We start from the raw sequence: 8,383 nt of genomic DNA, 5'->3' as shown, positions 1-8,383 counted from the left end.
TGAATTTCTTGATCATGCTGTATAGTATTTTTGTCACATTTGGATTGCTAGCATTTTGTTGAGGAATTTTGCATCTATATTCATAAGGGATATTGCTGTGTGGCTTCCTTTTCTTGTGCTGTGCCCATGCAGCATACTCTTACAGTTCACCAAAATCCAAGCTGCTTCAGACACTAGAAACAAAATTTTTGTCCAATTGGTATATTATTATGCAAAACCCCAGGAAGGATGACAACCAAGATCTGGTTTCCTTGATCACACTGTTGTTTCTCAGTGATGATTCTCAAGAAAGATACTGGTTTGTGCAATGAACATCAAGCATTCAACCCTCCTCTCATCTATTGAGTTATGTTCAGAAGAGTTGTACCATGTTGTCAAGTGCTTCTCAAACTTTAGTGCACATACAGCTCACCTAGATGTGCCATAAAACTTCGGATTCTGTCCATTTGTCATAAAGGCATACTTTTAGGCTCTGCATTTCTTATAACCTCTCAGGGGATACTGTGGCTGGTAGTCTACAGACCACACTTGGAGCAGCAAGTCTGTGGCCATGGGTTAGGTGGGGGTGAACCCATGCTTGCTTTGATTACTAATTACCTGTAAACAAAATCCTCCCATCATGAAGGCAGCCATACTAAAGCAAAAATTCTTCAGAGGGTGTTCCAGGACTATGCCTGTGTAAGAAGAGCAAGGATTTTGTAATGTGGTATACTTGTGATATTCACATGATCTAAGCCATTGGTCTGTGCAGTTCAATTTGTTTCTTCTATCCCATTGACAGGAAACACGATCAGGCCATAGCAGCACTGCGCAGCTGACGAAGCTTTCCTACAGCATGTCTAGCTTCTGCTTCTGGTGGTCTATTTTGGAAAATCAAGGCCCCTCCCTGATCTCATGGGGCTCAGTGCCTCCTGCTGCTACTTCCTGCTCATGTCTCAACATTGGGATGAATCTGTTACAAGTCAGTTGCATACACTCCAATGTCCACTTTTTGGTAAGAGCTAATCAGGTTGACTCATGGTGACACTGGTAAGGGGCAGGCTCATATGCAAGTCCTGAGAACCCTGAGCATGAGTAGGGGAGGGATTTGTGTTTAGCAGCTGTCCTGGCATGTTTCCCTTCACATCCTTTCTCTGTTCTCTCCCTTCTAGTTCCTGCCCAAGCACAGGCGGGGGCCACCATGCCTCCCTCCTCTTCCAGAGTAATCTTTTCTTCCATCCCAGTTGTAGTTTGTGTTTATCAGGAGCTTCACTTACTGTAACTAGTTTTGGATAACACTTCTGTCACTTCCTTAATCCCAAGGTTATGTCTTGAAAAGGGTACCACAACCTTTCATATTATTTCTATGTTTTGTAGAAAAATATCGACTAAAATGTAGAATGCCAGAATGTGTTTTCTTCTTGAACAGATCATTACAAGCCTATCCCTGGGTGACAGGACAGTGATGAGCAACTTTGGGTTTGAATGCTAAAGTGTGGGCAGGAATTCCTTGGGAGGAAGGGATAGGAGAAGACAAATCAACACCATCTGGGCACATTAGAGCCACAGTCTTCAAAATATGGAGCTCATGTAAACTTAAACATTTTTTTGGAAAAATTTTGTACTCTCTTGCACTTTTTAAACTTGATGTGCAAAAAAACCCCTATAAGTTTAAGTAGTTGCAAAGAAATAATTTTTATGTACTGTCAGTATTGATAAAGTTGTTATATCATTGTTTTTAATATATCCAGTTAAATACATAATGAATGATATCCACCCCATCACCCATTTAAAAATAAACAAAAAAGATTATTTTTTCTTTTTAAAGATTTAATTTGAGAACAAGCTTTTCTTAATGGTCAGAAATTTGACATCAATTCTTTGAGCTCATTTTTCTATTCCACTTCCTCCACAAAAATGCATTTTAATGTAATGTGTATTTAGGCTTGGAAAATCTCCCATTGACCGCCCTCTTGTGTTTCTCTCCCAAAATTTGTTTATAAATGAAACAAAAAGAAAATATAAACAAAATAGAAATATGTATATAAGTGAAATTTAATGATTTAAAAATCTTTATAACTCCATTAAATAAGGCTCCAAATAGAAAAATATCAAACTTTTAATTACTGGTTTACTATTCACCTAAAAACCAGAAATTTATCCCGTTATGAGACTCTCAAAGCAACATTTTACTGGAAATGCACACTTACATGAGATGGATGGGACATGATTTACTTATTTTACTATTAGCACACATAGCACAGCTAAACTGAGCTGAATTTCACTGTTATTTCTGTGCTAATGTCTCATTTTTAATGGATGCTGACTGATATTGAGATATTTTGTTCACACAAATTAGATGGGGCTATAAGGAGAATGCTTATATCAATGTTACTCAATTTAAAATATAACTCTTTCTGAGTGATATGTCCCAATTAACAAGGTCATCAATCATCAAAAATTATTTGATGGATAGACAACTGTTTAGTTCTTCCTTCAATTTTGTAGGAAATGAACTAAAAATCACTAGATTGGCAAAATTATTCATTATCTAATTATTACAGTGATATCTTTTTGAACCACTGCCAAGTCTTTGGGATTTACCTTCATTTGGTACCCTGGATTGTTTCACACCTGAGGCCAATACACTATTGAAAGTAAGAAGGGTCTTAGTGAAAGGGTGAGGGAACCAGGACGACCCCTTGACCCTGCTCCCCTCAAGGCAATCAGTTGTAGCACTTAGTTGTAGGAAGCCGAAGACTGGAAATTGATGCTTAGTGCTGACATGCCCCCTTGGAAAGTATCCCAGTGTCTCCAGGAGGCTTGTTTACTAGTCTGGAAGTCTCCACTGGGCTGGAGAAAGCTGCTGTGTTGCACCTCAGCTGGTGACCCAGACCCAGCAGACACTCCTGGCCTTCTCAATTCTCTGCGTTTTCTGAGAATGACCCTCACACTCACTGTGACCCCGTCCTCTGCAGTCTCTTCTTGGCTCTCTTAGATAACCTCCCCAAAAGAGTGCAGCACCCAATGAGTTATTTAAACTTCCTGGAAGTGTGCTTCAGTTATATATTTCCATTGTTATTTCTAAGTTGTGTGCTTGGAAGTGCACAAGAACTCTAGGGATAGAGAACCAGGGGAAGAAAGATCAGCTCTAGCACTTATAAGAAACCCTGATCTAAATTAGGCCTTGGGCCAATCTGCCTTAAGCTGAGAGGACAGAGAAAACATTTTTTTAAGAAAGTCTAGTTATTTAAAAATAGTTGTCACCTTTCAAGAAGCCTTGGTCATTTTCTGTAAGAACTGATGACTTCATCCAATCTTGTGGCTAACTTGCAGCCACATGTAATTAAATTCTGTCTTGCCATGTTTCTGCTGCAAGATAATGCGATGCTTCTTTTCCTGCTAAGCTGCTGTGGGAGGGGGAGGCCAGGAGAAAATAGCCACCACGTGTGGCTGTGGAGGTTCAGGAACCTTCTACTGTTACACTTCCCTTGTTCTGCAGGAACAGTGATGTACTCCTCTGAGGAAAAGAGGAGCTCTTATTTCACCTGTGTTCCCATTTAATTTGCATAACCATCTGTGAAGGTGGTGTTACGCTCCCCACTTAATAGATAAGGAAACCAGGTCTCAGAGAGGTTATGACTTGGTCATTGTCATTCACTAGTGGAGGGCAAAACCAAGACTGCTGGTTGGGTCTGTCTTATTACTGGGGCTATGCTCTTACTAAGAGGGATGGGGGCACATTAGGTAAAAAACATCTCCCTAGCTGTGGTCACTGCCCTGGATGGGGGTGTGGGAAGCCATCATGGTAGATGACTGTGGTCTTCAGAAATGCCTAGCAGATGTGTGTCTAGAGCAGTGTTTCCCAACCATTTCTGCACCACAGCCTGTAGAGAAGAGGAAAGCAGGCATTTGGGTTACACAGAAGCATTCCAAGCTAGAGGCAAAAGGCCAAACATCCTCCCAGCTGCTGAAGGCAGCACATTTCTGACCCATCTAGAGCATGGCTGTCCGACCCACAGTGCACAAGTGCAACTCAGACGCTGTCCTTGAGGACGAGCCACCATGGCAGTGGGGTCTCTGTGGAGCTGCATTCCTTCATAGGATAAGCAATAGATGATCCCTTTTTGAATTCATGGTCACAGCCTTGTGTTCTCAGAGCACTGGCGATTTTGAATGGTAGGGTGGAAGAAAACAGGAGGACACATGTTTCTTGGGCCACTGTAATACCTCTTGTCCCTGGGGGAGGACAGGTGGCCCGAGACCACTCACAGATCATAGAGTTGCTCACTGTCTTTCTCCTTTCCTTTTAACTGATTGGCAATTCAATCAATTGAAAGAAAAGGAGAGTGCTGTTTTAAATAAAGTGAGAAGAAATAATACAGTGTGGAGTTGATGATTCTCACTTTAGACTCAAATGATTCCTAAGGGAGTAGAGAATACATAGGTATATGTATGTATATGTGTAGGTATGTGCGCACACACACATACGATAGAGAGACAGAGGTAGAGAGATAAGAGAGAATATACAGGTGTATATTCTCAGCAGATGTGTGTAAGCAGGATCCAGGTATTTATGCAAATGAGAATACATCAGAGTATCTTGAGGCATGATGAAATTTGTTTTTTGGTTCTAACTATTATCTTGAAAATTCTTTTGTAGGGAAACCTTAAAGCAGTGAGGGATGGATCCTTTGTAGCCAGGGTTCGATCAAGCAGAGGGAAGATGGAACTACCTAGGTAGGCTTTGTTCAGAGATAATATGTCCATCCCTGCTCAGTTTGCCTGGATGAACTACTTGCAGAAGACTAGAAATAAAACTCCAGGAAGAGTGCTCACACCAGGCCTCTTGGGCGTAGGAAAGACATCCAAAGACATTGGTGATGGGTCTCCCAAATCTGGCGGCAGGGCCGGGGCGGGGGCGGGGAACAGAAGAGACATAAAAATTCCTCCTGTGGTGAGAATGCAAGCTGGTGCAGCCACTCTGGAAAACAGCATGGAGTTTCCTCAAAAAGTTGAAAATAGAGCTACCCTACGACCCAGCAATTGCGCTACTGGATATTTACCCTAAAGATAAAAATGTAGTCATCTGAAGGGGCACATGCACCCAAATGTTTATAGCAGCAATGTCCACAATAGCTGAACTATGGAAAGAAGCCAGATATCCATCAACAAATGAGTAGATAAATAAGATGTGGTATATATACACAATGGAATACTATGCAGCTATCAAAAGAAATGAAATCTTGCCATTTGCAATGACATGGATGGAACTAGAGGGTATTATATTGAGCAAAGTAAGTCAATCAGAGAAAGATAATTATCATATGATTTCCCTGATATGAGGAATTTGAGAGGCAAGGTGGGGGACTTAGGGGGTGGGGAAGGAAGAAATGAAACAAGATGGGATCAGGAAGGAGACAAGCCATAAGAGACTCTTAATCTCACAAAACAAACTGAGGGTTGCTGGGGGAGGGTGTATGAAGAGGATGGTTGGGTTATGGACATTGGGGAGGGTATGTGCTCTGGTGAGTGCTGTGAAATGCATAAGCCTGACGATTCACAGATCTGTACCCTGGGGCGAATAATACATTACATGTTAATAAAAATAATAAAAAAATTCCTCTTGGATACTTAAGAAAAAATCAAACTTACTTTGAATTAGAAATATAAGTAAATATTTTTAAAAATCCCATTCACAAGCAGGAAAAACAATAACTTATTTACCATGTAGGTTTAGAAATACCTCTGTCAAACAAAGGAAATCAAAAGACAGAATGTGTTCTTTGCCTTTAAAAATCCCCTGATTATACCGTACACCTGAAACTAATAAAACACTATATGTTAGTTGTACTTCAATTAAAAAAGATCAAAGTTTAAAATAAGGGTCATTTAAACAAAATTTTCTTATTGCTCAAATCCAGGCAAACTCCTTTGCAGTAAAGTTTGTATGGATTCTCAGACCCCACCCTAGATTTACTGAATCAGATCCTCTTGGGATGAGACCCTGAAATCTGCATTTTAAAAGCTCTCTGGGCAATTCTGATGTGTCATGCTCAGTACTTGGGAATGTTCTAGCCAAGGAAAGATGTGTATGCATTGTGACTCAGATGAGCTAATTATCGGCTTATGAAGAGCATTGGTATTTTTATGAGCACTCTAGAGAAGTGTGGGGGAGGAGAGATGATGTTGATTCCAGGCAAGCTTGAATTCTGTTGGTTTGCATTTGGTTGCATCTGTGAAATTCTGGCCTAACATTCTGACATGAAAGGCTGTAGTGTAAGTACCACTCAACTCCATGTCCTACCTGGCCTCCATGTCCCAGAGAACACACCTCAGTTTCCATTTTAGTCTGATCCCTTCATCACTGAACTAAAGGCATCCAAAGGCTCAAGAGCCGCCTCTAAACCAAAGCTCCACATTCATGATTTATATGGTTCCCTCCACACTCCTGGTTGGTAGACTTTTGACTCTTTCTTTCCCCTCTCTGTCTCCTCCCGAGCTTGGGAACTTCATCTTGGCTGCTGCAAGGGACAGAAAGAGTTATGCATGTCTGAAAGGGGTACAAAATGCTTTTCTACCTCAAGCATGAGTGCTGGTCTGCCTCCTTTCAGCTTTTCAATATCTCAAACAGATTTCCTTCCATCTTTGTTATTCAACTTATTTGCATACTAATTTGGCTTGTTTCTATTCAAATCATCATGGCCTTCTAGATAATTCTCAGGAAATTTTCCCTGAAGAATTTGGCAGTGAGTGGCCAGAAAATTGGGGCCATCCATGAGATGATTCCTAGCCTGTGTTTTAGGCTCTTTGGAAAACAGAGATACCCAATTAACTTGAATAATGAGGGCTATGGGAAGGAGAATGTACAAATAAGAAATCTCATGGAAATGGGAAAATATTTTCAAACTGGAGAGTCACTGAGGATGCAATAGGACCTCAATGACAAGGTCTTATTGCTCCCTGGCAGTCCAAATCTATGATTCTAGAATTTTGCACCATCAAATATGCTGACTCAGCTACTCTCTATCTGACACAAAATCAAACATTCCAAGAAAGAGGATCTAGTTAGGTTGGCCTTTGTGCTAGGTCACCTCAGTCTGCTGGCCAGACTACAGATCGGCTACCTTTGAGCTAAGTGCCCACCTGTGGTCTAATCAGCTATAGCTGGGGAGTGCTGGATGGGGGTGAATAGGATATCACAGGAAGCATGGCCACCATTATAGGATGGGTTTCCAAGAAACCAACCCTGAGGATTAGTGTGAAAATCATTGATCAGAAAGTGTTCTCCTGGAAAAACTAGTAGGGAAATGAGGAAGTGGGATCTGGATATCTAGATGGGAAGTCAGGGGAAGCAGGAGTATCAAGTATTGGTATCAAGCCAAATCCCAGGAGGGTAGGTTTGGTTTAACCCCAGAGGGGGAGCTCTGGAGACAGGGTGGGTCACTTCTCAGAGTTGTCCCAATGAGGGCAAGGGAACTGGGGTATTTATAACCCTGAACTCATTTATCTTTGGGCAAGGGTTGGCTCAAGGCACAAATTCCTAGACATTTCCAGCTTTTCTTAAGTTGGCAAAGTAGATGCTGTTAGCCAAAGGCAGTCCTTCTTCAAGGAGACGTAGAGTCCACTGTTATAGGGGAAAGCACACTAACAGGCTGTGCTTAAGAAATGGTCAAAGCAGGAGAGCCTGGGTGACTCAGTCGGTTAAGCATCCACTTCCCACTCAGGTCATGATCTCAGGGTCCTGGGATCGAGTCTCACACTGGGCTCTCTGCTCAGGGGGGGAGTCTGCTTCTCCCTCTGCCCCTCCCCACTGCTCATGCTTTCTTTCATGTGCTCTCTTTCTCAAATAAAGAAATAAAATCTAAAAAAAAAAAGTGGTCGAAGCATGTGAGGGAATGTGGACTGTAGCACTAACAGCATCTGCTATAGCCAGCTCCATTTTTATTCCCACAACCTCTTCTCAGTTTAAAGAGCTACATGATATTCCATGTTACCTATACACTAACCTTTTAGGAATCTCTGGCTGGAAGTCATCTTTTGGGGACTCTCACCACACTGGATCCTGCCCCATGGGGCTTTCCCATGTCCTAGACAGTAATTTCTTTAAAGATGGGAACAGGGACCCACTTACAGCCATACAAACATTAAACCACTTGCTCTCTAGGAAAATGTATTCATATATACACACACAACTTTATTATATGTTTTAATGATATAAAGGATAGCACACAATTTGTAAATAATAATAAGCTATACAATACTCTGTGTTGTAAGTTCCACATAGCCAATTGATTTTCAGAGTGCTTTTATTGATTTTTGCTAAACTCTTCTATCTCTGGCCAACCTTTACTCGCAGTTGATGAACAAGGGGAGTTCCAACCTGAATGCTTTCTGATACATC

This window comes from Mustela erminea, chromosome 18, assembly GCF_009829155.1.
Source record: "Mustela erminea isolate mMusErm1 chromosome 18, mMusErm1.Pri, whole genome shotgun sequence".
Lineage (NCBI taxonomy): Eukaryota > Metazoa > Chordata > Mammalia > Carnivora > Mustelidae > Mustela > Mustela erminea.
This window is presented reverse-complemented; position numbering follows the sequence as displayed.